Genomic DNA, 14,587 nt, shown 5'->3' with positions numbered 1-14,587 from the left:
TGAATTTTATCAAGGGAAATATAACAAAGAAAATCAAGAGAAAAACTGGTGGCAGATGGATAAAGTTACTTTTACTTTCACTTTGATTTGTTTTTCTTTTTGCTTTCTTACTTTGTTTTAGTTTGTATTAGTTTTTGCTTGAGTTTTTAGAAACTTTGAATAAACTCATATGTATATATGGAGAGGGAGGGAGGGTAGGAGTGGGAGTGGGGGAGTGGGAGAGAGAGAGAGAGAGAGAGAGAGAGAGAGAGAGAGAGAGAGAGGGAGGGAGGGAGGGAGGGAGGGAGACGGAGAGGGAGAGAGAGAATGACTTTAAGTGACCTATCTTACATTATGTCCCCAAAAGAGATAAAAGCAAAAGAATGAAGTAAGGCAGTAAGTAAAAATTGGAAAGCTCCTTTGTGAGAAGAAATGACTTTACAAGCAGATCAATCTGTAGTCAGTATATCATTCATTTCTCTCCAAGAGATTTAAACAATTCAAAAATGTGATAGATGGTAGGTAGGTAGGTAGGTAGCTAGCTAGGTAGGTAGGTAGGTAGGTAATAGATAGATAGATAGATAGATAGATAGATAGATAGATAGATAGATAGATAGATAGATAGATAGATAGATAGAGTAAAAGGGACTGTGGCATTCACATAACAAGGCTACCATCACTGTGTAAACTCGATTGGTTTGACAACATGTCTCAGCCTCTGAGCTACTGACTTTAGTATTTTTTTAAAAAAAATGTAAAACATCTATTTCCAATATTTATTTTATTTTGAAAAATACCTATATCTGAACATGGGAAATAAGCCTGGTGGATAATAATATCTAATGTTCCACTTACTGCTAATCAGGTCAAAAACAAAAGACAAGTTGGCAGAGGGAATTCTAGAATGAGGGAGGTTTAAAAGAACAAATGGAAGCAACTTCAACATTTTGCCTTGTGGTCAGTGGACACTGTGTGATAGCCACCCTCTTATGGGGACCATTTTGTGACATATCCATCTTTGAGTCCTGAAACTGGCTCTTATATTTAACTTATCTGTAATGAGAGTTTAGTGAAGAACTGGGGAAAAAAACATTTAAATATGGTCTACCTGACTTTCTGTAACCTTGCTATTAATAATAGTTTCTGAAAATGAAAAGCATTTTCATTTCAATTTTGATAGCATTTACTTTCAATTCCTAGACTTAAATCTTCCAGGATATTAATACAGCTCTGAGAATTCAGCGAATTGTGCTAAGTCCTTCCAAATTCAGAGCTGCAAAAATCCAGTCAACGTCTAGGTAGCAGCAAAAGTCAACCTCTAGGTAGCAGCAACAGCTATGAGTATAGATAAAGTGGATCTATAATCCACTTTATGCATATGTTTGTGAACTAGACAAACATGGAAAAATAAAAAATAAAGGAGAATAAATACTAGAAGAGTAAATTAAAAAGTATGGTGCTTTTGTAAATTGACACAATTCACAGGCATGGTACTGTTCTGATATTGATTAAAGTAGTCATTTTCTTTTCTTTTTTCAGATTCCACATAAATGTAAAATAAAGTTTTAAGGAACTGGCTTATTAAAGTTAACACAACCATTTAAACAGCTGCATATTTTTCAGGTTTTCCAGGGAAGACATTTCTTCAGAATGAGTTTTCAAGCATGCATATCCATCGTTTGGGGTTTGCTAATAATTATACTTCTCTAAAATCTGAGTTTCTGCCAGTTGCACCAATTATGTAGATAAATCTTCCAACAAAACTACGCAGATGATGATAGTCAGCACTTTGGATCTCGCTGGGATGATTTCCTAGGGTCTTGCATTATTCCCATTGTCTTGGGACACACAGTCCCCTTTTCAATGAAGGGAAGCAAAGACAGTCATTTGTGTGTTAATTTTTCAACACGCCTTGTTTCCAATGAAAGCCTGTCCATCTTTGTCTATTTGTTGCTTCTGAAGATATTCATTACTTTGATGGATTTGTGTAATTTTTCTAAAGTGCTTCAGGTGACAAGCAATAAAATATATTTTACAAAACACAAGAAAACACCCTTATATCAGAGTAAAACTGAAAAGTCAAATTGGAAGGAAAACCTCAAATTATGGAGCAGATAAAGGGAAGAGCTGTGTACAGATTTGGGCTCTTTGGTACTCAGTTCCAAGCAGGGGTTTCACAGGTAATGAAGATGCAACAGAGCACCCATCCGTAGGGGAATCTTCAGGGTTGATTAGCAATGACAAAATAGCTTGTATGACTGAGCAGTTGAAGTTCTGCCTCTTTTTTCATGCATGTAGTGAACATTAAAGAGTAGAAGAAAATAAATCAAGAATGGTGACTGATGGAAGGTCATACTGGAGCTGAGATCTGAAGAAGGTAATAACACAAGACGTATACTTCCAGCTGAATAAGAGAAAAGTAAATTGATCAAATTGAAGAATAGCAAGATAATTGTTAAATGTTTGCTTGTCTTCGCCCCTTTATCCTTGATAAAGTTATGCAGAGTGTAGGATAAGAGAAGAAAGAAAGGGATGGAGAGAAGCATACAGTTAGAAAAAGCTTTTAAAAAGTAACTCAGCGATAAAAGCTTTTGTAACACCTGGCAAGAGAATGAAAGAGAAGGGAGTAAACAGAGTTTCTCATTGCAGGAGGGAAAAGATGTCAGGAGGAGATGGACCATGATCAGCCTTGAAGAATTATAATAAAAAAGATACAAAATCACATTAGGAAGTATGTAGATGTTAAAGCACTTTAGGAACTTAGATACATATGCACCATACATAATGAATTGCAAGCATTGCTAAGTGAAAATATTATTTTGCAATTAGTAAACGCACTCAAAGCAGTTTCCCTTTCAAATTCTAAGCTGTAGGTGGCTATTGCCTGGGGAATTAAACACCACTCTGGGGAACCTATCTATACTCTATCTGAGAAAGAAGGAGATTATAGGATGCTGGCTGCTTCCTGTTTTTAATGCCCTCAAAAATCTAGCTGGAAACTTATGACTGGTACAAGGTCGGCGAAATAGGAATATCTGTGCACCCCAAACAGCAGACAAAAATTACTTTGATAAGGAGACAGCAACAATTTGAAAGTTACCTCATTCTGCCTCATTCATGGAAGGATACATTGAGTGTTCTTAAACTGCAGTGAGTAGTAGGTTATTCATTGAATAACCTTAGTCATTTCCCTGAATTCTTTCATCAGACTGCTTGTCTTCCTTAAATTGCTAAGCCTTTCCCAATGGAGGAGACCCAGTCTGCTTTCCTTCCACAATGTTCTCATTTAGAATTTTTATCAAGCTACTTTTGAGAGCTCTGTGGGAGTCAGGGAGTGCAATGGTAACTTTTATTTAATTGGTAGCCCAGACTTGGAATTCATGTATAAACAAATACGTTGCATCAGGATAAGAGGTAGACAGAAAAGAAGAATCTGTGAAGGAGAATGTAGGTTTTGTGCTGATCCATGATGCATCTTCATCATTTTGCTGCAATAACCATGAAAAAGTGAACTTGGAAGGATGTAAAATATCACGCTGCCTGGGAAATCTGGATAGTAATTCTTCTAAAACACCTAGGCTTAAAACTGCTTTACAGTTTTTATTGAGAACTTTCTTCGTCTTCAGTAAAACGATGGATTTATGAAGTAGGCAAGCTGAAGATATAAACTACTTGGTTCATAGGAACCCTTGTTTGACCAATGATTACTTTCATACATCACTGATAAATGTGTTGTGCTTGAATACTATTAAACCTAGAATATACTTTGGGTCAAAGCTGTGCAAGATAATGTTGACCCCATTTCTTACTATAATGTAATACTTGATATAGTGATGCTTGATCAAGTCTGAAACAGAACTAGCTTCACTAGATTGATCCAATATTAGGAGAACTGTGCATTAGTGGGCTTATGATTAAACGCATGAGAAAAACATTGCTTCTTGAAGGATAGCATCTGTTCCCACGTGAAAACCTATTTCCAGTCTCCAAGGGAACATGGCCATGATCTATAGCTTCAGTTGCTGAGAAGCAAATGAAATGTTTTTGCTTTTCATCCCTAGGCTGAAAGTAAGCACAGACTGTCACAAGGATTGAGAATGCCTTATGGAGAAGAGAAATCACCTGTTCTCCCCAGCCCAAAGAAATGCCTGCTTATTGTTTTGCTTGTTTTGACTATTGTAAGGGACACCAAGAACATGTCAAGACAAACTCTAAATTCATAAAGTTTATATTTCAAGTGGATCCCTTTAAACTTAATATGATACTAGGCAGAGAGCCTGTTGTGACTAAAATGGAGGTGGGCACAGGAATTTGTATTATTGTTGAATGGCTGAAGAGATGGTTCCCCCCCCCCACCAAATCCTAGTCATAACAGGTAATTATAAATCAACTTGAAAAAGATCACATTGCAAGAATTATAATATTATAGATACTCAAAAGAGAATCAAACAATATCTGATAGGACTTAGGAAGTTTACGTCTCTGTAATGGCGCCTATCTTATGCAACAATTCCATCCAGACTAACTTGCCCCTGACTCTTTGTGTTTGTATAAATATCTTTGAGTCAGTCTTGATTCTTGGTGACTATCTGGATTAGTCCTTACAGATTTCTTAGCAAGATTTTCAGAAGTGGTTTTCTGTTGTATGATTCCTAGGGCTGAGAGACAGCACCTGGCCCAAAGCCACCCAGCTGACTTCATGCCTAAAAGAGGACCAGAACTTAAGTTTTCCATTTTCTAGGCTTATACCTTAACCAATATGTCAAACTGTCTCTCAATCCTGGCTCTGTTAGCCTTTTACAAGTCTCAAAAGACCTGGTTTTCTCTCAGGCAATTCAAAGATACATGAGTATGGCACTGAGTCATAGACTTTTATGTAATCAATCCAGGCTATTCTTAGACTGGTCTGACTCAAGTAGACCTTGACTCTTGTATGCTGCTCTATCTATGAATATGTTCTGACCTCCCCCCTCCCAGCCTGTGAATAAACCAGAACACAGGCTTGGCTGTTTGCAACTATTTAATTACTAAGATAACAAATCCTTTGGCTGAGGGCCCAGAAAACTCACATTCAATAGAATCGCTTGGCAGCAACCCAGATAGTTCAAATGAAGCAACACAGATAATCCCAATGAACAGACACGGCTAGAATACAGACAGATTTTCTTCACTACTAGTTCTAACTAGTTGTTTCCTACAAATGTCCCCTCCCAATGCCTCACTTATAAACTCTCTTGGGAAGGGCCAATCCACAACCACCTGTGTTTAAATATCTTCTATGAGACTGCCTCATAGAGTTGCTTCTTCCGTTTCTCAGCCCTTCTCAATCTCGCATCAGGGACAAACTGCCTTTGATCTTCCCCACTGCTCCATGCCTCAGGCGCCTCCTGGTGGCCAACCAGCCTCTCTGGTCCCTGCTCTGAGTCTGAACCCTGCACAGGATCTTCCACATTTTCCATGGCAGACTCATATGGTTCCTCGCTATCCAAGTCTATCAGCAGCTCAACTGGATCCTGCTGGGCCACAACAGAATAACTGGTGAGTTGGGCCTCTAGTGTTGTTCACTATGGTTTTCTGAGCTGTGTTCATATATTGGCTATATGGTCCTGTAACTTGGTGACTATGATGCATGATAGATTTTCCATGTTGCGGTGAGGCAGGTTATGGTAGTAGTTGAACAGTGCATGTATTGCACTTATGCCTACACACATGCATATGGGTATTATCTACATCCTATATGCTCCAACTTTCAAATGATATCTCTAATAATCTCTAGTTAAAAACTGAGCATTCTGGTACAACTTTTTCTTTAGCTCATGAACCTTGAGGATTTTAGAAGAGACTCCAACATTTTGTTTGAATGAATATTTGTGTTTCCCAAATCAGCTCTCTATTCTCTCCCTTCATGCTTATGTATATACCATTTGATAAATAGCCTCCATTATGTAGACACATTCCATTCTACCACTAACCCATTTAAAAATCTTGACACGATTTAGGTAATTAATATGCCGCCTTGCATTATATATGCTTGCTTAGACTCAACAAAACTCATGTGGCAAATGGTTCCCAGTTAACAATAATTAAAGTGGGAATGTTACCCCGAGGGAATGCCTACTCTATATTTTACATAACTTTGTGCAGGAACTCAAGCTTGCTGCTAGGATTCATTGATATAACATCTTTGCTTCTCTGAATAGAAATTTGATTTTCAGTTTGAATATAAACCAAGCATTTCTATTCTAAAAATAGTGTAGTACTATAACAAGAAATCTGATTATTTGAAATTGCTTCATCAGATAAGTGATTCTAGACAGAAAATCAAACATGCAATTTCAGAGTCTTTACAAAATACTAATTTTGTTTATTCATTTTCCTGTTCATTTTTATGCTATCCTCCTGCACTGATGATTACTAAAAATAATGTATTAGTGAATAGGAACTATCAATTTTTTTAACCGAGCTTATTCTACCCAATTACAAGATCCAATAAATAAATACTACCTCTGAATTATTTGTATTATCTTCAATAATTTTGCATTGCCTGCAAAATTAGAATCTCTTGAGGCAACACTCTACTGCTCCATATCCTTAGCTATGAAGCAAGCCATAACCAAGATCAAACTGTATGGGAAATCAACTTGGTTGAAGACTGCAGGGAATACTGAATAGATGTCAAGTTGGTTTAAGAGAAAAGTACATATAAATGTTAGAATAAATAGAATAAAGTTATTAGAGCTACTTTAAAACTGGAAGGGGAATTTTTTATAAATTGCTAGCTATTCTGAAAATTTTAACTACTACCTACAGATACGTAAGTAACAGAGCAGTTTAAAGAAAACAGAGTCTGTTGAGTCCTCAAGCATGAGTTAAAAATTAGATTCTGACTTCAGTGTTGTGGTGAAATTTAATCCAGAGTCACAAGAGGGAGGAGCTTTTTCCCAGAGGCCAAAGAAACAGCAGATCTGGCAGGAAAGAAGGAAGGTTCAACTTTCCCTAACAATTCACAGAATATATTTCTAATTATTGCACGTAACTTCTTTAGTGTGGCAAGGTTTCTGTCTATAGGAGAACAACAATAAAGGCAATACTCAGAAGAAACTCCACATATTGTTCTTGGTTTTTTGGCCTGACAGCATCAAGACATAAAACATCAGCATTTTTTTCTTGGTTCCCCATTTAAAAAAAAATAGACCCCAAGGAAGAATTGATACTGTTTCTACTGAGTTGTCATTTTCTAGCAATTTTCAGTCTGTACCAAACAACATAACCACAAAAGATATAAACATGGGTTCTGTTTCCCATAGGAACAGCTTTTAGATGGTCTTACCCTGCTGCCTCAGGTGGTAGATGCTGAACAGAAAGGGATATACATCATTAGCTAGATGATGGACACCTTTCCCGTACTGCAGCTTCAAGCTATTTATTTATTGTACCTAAACCAGTTTTCTATTTCTAGATTTCACTTGCTTCCTCCACTTTGCAAATAGATGGATTGAAGTATGTCCAAACCATGTTTATCACACACACTCATTAGTGGATTTCCTGCATTGCCTGGTTTGAAGAAAAGAAAGAAATATTAATTTTACTACTTTATTTCTGTCATTCAGTTAAAAGTCCTGTCAATTTCACCCAGTTAAAAAAGGCAAGTCTATCTTCTACTGTTCCATCAGCTTGTAAAAAAAAAGTTTTCACTGTTCCACTGGTTAATTTGTTTTTTAGTTGGTTAACTTTTTAATGGCTGTGGAGGGTAATAATCTGTGGCTGGAGGGAAGAGGTAGTCCTACCACAGTTTGCCAATTGGACTGGGAGTCTTGGCCTCTAATGAAAATAAAGCAGCAGGTGAATTGGATAGCTCCAATGGTGTTGGCAGATAATAGAATACACTATTTGTGATATGTGGAAGAAAAAGAAGTTGCCTTCCTAATGGGCTAGATGCACTAGAGCATTTTCCCTTAGGAAATGGTCAGTGGTCTATTCTTGCATTGGGGGATCTAGTAATGTAATGTGGCCATCCACAATTCCTGCTGTCTTCTGCTACAGAATGTTGTCCTATCATACAAATAAGATTTACATTCCTGCCCAATTGGTCAAGTATTTATAGAATAGGAAGTGTGCTGTCCCAACAGTATATAGCTAATGTAGGAATTAAGAATTGTCTCTTTTAAAAAACTACCTCAAGGGAAATGTAGCCACCTCATGGGAAATGTAGGCAAAACTGCCTTGTGGGAAATGTAGTTCCATAACACGTGACCACATCTGTGTTCCCTGATTGGGCAGCGGGATATTCTGCCCAGGAAAAGTTATAGCCATCCAGTTTGGAATCCCTTTGTCTACCAGAAAGCAGCCTTGCATCGCAGCATGGGTTAGAGAAAATTAATTTTTACACCACGTAATGGAATCAGATTAAAGAAGTCAGAAGTATATTAACACTGAACTGTGAGTTTTGCTATTAAGAATGCCTTATAATAACCTTGATCTAAAGAGATTCCTACAGTTGGAGTTAATTGGCTGCCCAAGCAAGACCTCATTGCCCAGGACAGAACAGGAAGAGAAATCATTTCATGTCCCTAGCAAGCTATCTCTATTTATCTTTATCCTAGCTGGCCAACCTTCTATTCTTCTCTATGTTTGGAACTTTGCAGTGTGAGCCTATGCACTTTTCTTTGAATGTAAGCACCAGTATATGCAGTGGAGCCTATTCCAAACAACACATACTACACCTAAAGTTCCTTCTGTAGAATGCTTTGGGGTTCTCTCTCCACACTTTATTTTACACATATAGTTCATGAAACCTTAGAACTTCTCTGAAGGGCAGCCAACTTGGAGACATCCATTGATATTTTTTTAATAGAGGAAGCAGAGAGATGATTTATTTGAATTGTTTTCATAAACATATTGGTTTTGAAATTAGAATTCTACCCTTCTTTACCCTCAATTAATTAGCCAATAATCACACTCAATTATTTCCAGCACAGAACCCCCACTAACTTATGAGAAGTAGTTTGATAAAGATGCAATTTGAGTGCAGGATCATAAAAGAGGCTAGGGCAAGTTGAGACATTTTCCATGTCTGCAAAACTTGAGAGCGGGGGAGGGAATAGAAAATATACACAATAGTAAAGATAAATATGACAATTTCACTTTCTCCAACATTTAGCTAGATGAGTGATATGCAAGAAACAGAGACATGCAGATAATTCATGACTTTTCACCACAATTGACCCTGTAATTTTAGCCGTAAGTCAGTGGTTCCCAAACTTGGCAACTTTAAGACTTGTGGACTTCAACTCCCAGAATTCTCCAGCCAGCTCTGCTGGCTGGAGAATTCTGGGAGTTGAAGTCCACAAGTCTTAAAGTTGCCAAGTTTGGGAACCACTGCCGTAAGTCATTGCAGTCATAAGTAAAGTCACCACATGACTGGACTCAATTTTATGATCATTTTAATGATGCTCATCAGGTAGTCACTGTAGTCATTAAGTGAATCACATGGTCACTGCAGTCATTAAGTCTGAATCCAGCTTAAGCAATAAAAAACAGCAAAAAAGTCACAAACGTCAACCATGTGACTACAGGATGCTGCAACCAATGGTAAATGCAAGCTGTTTGCAAAATGCCCAAATGAGATCATATCCCCATAGGGGTGGCATGATAGTCATGACTTTGGGGATGGATCATAAGTAATACATTTGAGTTTGTTAAACTTAAAATGGTCATTAAACAACTGTCAAGGACTAGCTAATATATTGAAGTTCTTTCTAGCCTGTGCATAAAAGAAATTTGTCAGTTTTAGTTAACACCTTTTTTAAATGCACAGCTCATTTCTGCCTGCCATGTATCAAAAACAAGGAGCCAGTCAGGGAAAAAAAAGTGAAAGCAACTCTTTCTTAGCATAATTAACATGGTTGAAAGTGCAAGTATTCAGATCCTGTGTTTTAAGAGATAAGGACTCAAAGCACTTTGCCTGGAGGGATAAATCCATGAGTTTAGTTTCTTTTTTCCCCCCTGTCTCAAGCTGTTTACATCCTAGGAAGAAATTTGCATAAACAGGATAGAAATAACTTGAGATTTGCAAAAGAGAAGGGTGCAAACACAAAATGCTCCCTCATTTCTAGGACATACATAGATAAATACCTCTATATAAGGTTCATCAAAGTAAAAACAGACTAGTTTTTTTTTCTGAGTAATTTCCCAAGAGCCCTTGTTAAATTCTTAAGATTTTCCTCATCTCTTTTCAAAGTCTAATGTTCAAAGACATGGAATGGAGCTGTCTCAGCAGTTCTGTCTCTTTTTCAGGGTCATTCAATCAAGTCCATTAACTCTGCTGTTACTTTATCCATATTTTCTTTAATGTAAAAGTAGCCTGTATTGCTGTCTAGAGCAGTTTTTCAAATTGTGTTCTGTAGAACCCTAGAGTTTTATGATATCATGGTGGAATTCCATGAAAGATTAAGATCTTTGCTTTTTTGACTCCAGAATTATTAATTTATTTGGAAGGTTCTCTGGCCAGATAAAGTTAACACTCTCTCATCTAAAGAATTAGCTTCTATATGCTCTTGTATTTTTACTAGGAAATTAAAAAGGATAACTTGGACAGCAATTGTACCTCTTTTCCTTAGGTGCATGGTCCCTAGAAACTATATCAGTAATGGCAAACCTTTTAGACACCGAGTGCCCAAACTGCATGTGTGCATGCCCGAACTGAAAGGTGTGTGCATGTGAATGTGTGATTGTGCAGATCTGTGCGTGCATGGACATATGCTAACATGCACAGGCACGAACATACACATACACAGACATGCACACATGCGCGGCAGAGACCCTGTCCAGAATGAAGGCTAGGCATCCCAACACTAGGAGTGCAGCAAGTGGTAAAATCTTTTTCTATAGTGTGCTTCTGATTCGTCGTTTGCAGGGAAACAGAAACTCACACAAGAAGCACCATGGAAATCTGACCTGGGGCGATGGTGTGCATGCCAGCAGAGAGGGCTCTGCATGCCACCTCTGGCACCCATGCCATAGGTTCATCATTACGAAACTATATTCTCATTTAATAGTGGAATATATAGTTTAGAACCACGATAGCGAAGCTATGGCACGCGTGCCAGAGGTGACACACGCTCCCTCTCTGATGGAACGCGAGCCGTCATCCCCGTTCAGGTCCGTCGTGCATGTGCATGCACTTCCCACTGGCCAGCTGGTCTTCAGGTCTCTGCCACGTGCACCTTGGGAACTTGGACCGGAAATGGTTAGCCATCACTGGTTTAGAACATATACATTTAGTTTAGAGTTAAAGTTGAGTCACTCTTTATTTTGTCCTGCCCTTGGATAGAATAGAAAATGTTATTACAAAAACATGAGAAACAGATATTCATTAACTTTGAAATGCCACCTGATGGTATAAACAAATGCACCTTAGCTTTAACAGGAATAGTCAATACATTCTCCCAGGTGAAATAAACTCATTCTTCCTTGTCCTTGATTAAAATCCAATGAAATGAGTGTAACGATGTTCAGAGCTGATATACTGTATAATGTTCAGAAAAACTCTGTTCATGAGATAAAACTTTGTTGCAGACGTAACCAGAAAGTTGCTGCACATTTGCCAACTGTGATAGGGAATACACATTATAAACTTTTGGGAGTTTCCTGATTGCCAGAAGAGGTAAACAGAGGTGGACATTTAAGAAATGTGATAAACAAATGAATAAATTAAAGTGTTTGCCATCTTATTATATTTTTGAATATTATTTGATTGTTGCACATGTTACCTTGTTTTCTTATACTGCCTTAAATATATGGTCATTCAGATCAAAAAGAATCTGTGCTCTATCACTGCTAGGCTGGGAATGGAGCAATACCGTCAGCTCAGCAGCTACTCCATCACATTTCTTCACAGATGATGAGTCCATCTGCTTCATTGTTTTGAAATCCATATCCTCAGCCCTCTGCTTCTTATCATTTCAATTGCCATGTTAACTGGTGAATTTCAGCTTTTTAAGTAAAATGTTATGAGTTAAACGTCAAAGGGGTGCTATTTTCCACACTGGATCAAGCATTTGGAAACTTGATAAGCGAAATGGCATTCCTTTTAAAGCTAATGTCTGTTTTTGACTTTTCCATGCCAGGTTGTTATGGTTTTTGAAATATGGTTTTGAAGTTTAGTTCAAATTACAAAAGATGTAGCAAGTACCATACAATTACAATCATTAGTTCATAGCAGTGTTATCCATTGTATTAACAATTGCTGGCATGATGAGTATGATTTGTACTTTATTCTACAATATCAGATACTTTTGGTAGATACACCTAACTTGTTAGATAGATTGCTGTATCAGAGGCATACATCTGAGAATAGATATATGCAATCTGGAGTTCTGGGCCACACAGGGCCTTCCAAAGAGTTGAAGGCAATTTTCAAAGCCCTACAAAAAGTTGTCAAAATCATTATATTTAATGTGACAGAAGAAAGAAAGTAATAAACACCCAAAGAGAAATCTTATTTTTAAAAAATGTATTCAATTTAATTTTTGTCCTGGTTTCATTTATTGTTTGGAATATAGCCCCAAGCAACAATTCAGAGTGTAGCAAAAGGTGCATATCTCACAGCAGTAGGGTGTTAATTGATGGAATAGTATCAATCCTTTTATAGAGTCAACTTGAAATTAACTCATCTAACTCTTACAAGTCTCTGTCCTGGTGTACATGTAAAATATTCTTGAACAATCACTTCAACAAACCAACTTCTTTTTGTGTGGAACATAGAGGATCCATCATGCCTTTCAAAGTTCTGGATTTGCTAACAGTTGCAAAACTTACAAGAGCTCACGCACTCAGATCAGATCAGCCCAGCATCTAATGAACAGAGAGCTAACAGTCATTCTGGCTCCCTCATATGGCCGATTGAGGAAAACAGCAGCCAATCACATTTTACAGTATGATTTAAAGAAACAGGTACAACATTGTTACATGATTTATATATTGCCAATCCAACAGTTAGATTATATTCCTAACAGTATATAATCATGAAAGTTAATCTATGCTTCACACTTTGATCCATACAACTAGAGGTGGGTTTCTGCCAGTTCACCCTGGATTGGGCGAACCAGTAGTGGCGGTGGTGGGAGGCTCTGCCCACCCACTCAGACACTTCTGCACATACGCAGAAGCTTCTGTGCATGTGAAGAAATGTCACACCAGTGTGCAAGCAAACACATGTGCACAAGCGAACTGGTAGTAAAATAAATTGAAACCCACCATTGCATACAACCCTATATTTAAGAAACACTAGACAACCTGTACCACATTCAGTCCAACATATTTTCTTAAACAGAGAAACATAATGTCCCAAGACAGACATAAAAATCAGTAGGAACAGTGCAACTTTCAACTTTCTGCCAGTTCTCCATTGAGTTTTCATGTGGGAAGCTAGCAGGAAGCATCAAAAATCTCCCTTCCGTTTCCCTTTCCTGTGTCATGCCCCATGTGAAATTAAGATACGTATTTCCTAAAATATTCCTTTAAAAAACCATAATTAGGTAGACATTTTTATAGTTGGTTCTGATTATTGATCCATTCTCTAAGGAATATCTGATTAAATTGATTAAGCTAAGAAAATATAATTGTTTAATCTATTAAAAGGAATCTTAATTTAACACAATTAAATTGAATTAGGCATACATGGTAGCTAGCATTGTATGTAGTGAAACTGGGAATATAAAACCCCATCTCCATTCTAAACATAATCCAGAAACAGGCAAACTTTGAATGATAACCCACTGTGATTTTGGGGATCACAGTGGGTGACAGTGATATGGCTTGAAGATTTTTAGTTGTTTTTCATTTAGTTTGAGATTGATTGATTAATTTATATTTCACATTTCTAAACTGCTCATCACCCTCAAAGAGAAAGATTTTTTATAGATAGTCCTCAATTTATGACTGGTCATTTAGTAATCATTCCAGGTTATGATGGACAGCTCAAAAAGTACTTACAACCCACATTTCAAGTTCTGACAGCCGTACCTTATGGTCATATGATCAAATTTTGGATGCTCAGCCACCAGTCCATATTTATGAATATTTGCAGCATGTTTTTTGCCAGAAAATTGCCAGAAACTGGCAATGATTTCCAGTTTCCAGAAAAGAAATTCCCATAGAAAACAATGGGTTCACTTAATGATCGTGGTGCTCACTTAATGACTGCCACAGGAAAAGTTGTAAAATCAGTGCAGTCATGTGATGGTCACCTGCTTAAGAACTAGCATGACTTAAAGCAGTAATTGTGGTCTTCATTACATTTTCAACATGAGGACTACTTATATTGTTTATTTTAAAGCTGACATTAGTTTTGGAATTCTTCCTGCCTCAAACTGGCACAGATAACATTACCCATTTTAGCAATTGTAGTCAGATGTCATTCTTAAAAGTGCAAGAAACAAACAAACCACCCAATCCCAAAAAACTTTCCATAGTTCTTGGGCAAAAACTTGTCAGGAGGGAGACATATCATCATGTCAAATATAAGTCTGGCATAGAAATAAACAGAAAACTTGGAGTAAGGTTGTTATCTTCTGATCCATTCATGTCCAACATCCTGAATATGGAC

Source organism: Thamnophis sirtalis, unplaced genomic scaffold (assembly GCF_051295495.1).
Source record: "Thamnophis sirtalis isolate CommonGarterSnake01/CBP01778 unplaced genomic scaffold, rThaSir2_p1.2 scaffold_11, whole genome shotgun sequence".
Classification (NCBI taxonomy): Eukaryota; Metazoa; Chordata; class Lepidosauria; order Squamata; family Natricidae; genus Thamnophis; species Thamnophis sirtalis.
The sequence above is the reverse complement of the archived record's forward strand: the minus strand, read 5'-3'. Positions refer to the sequence as shown.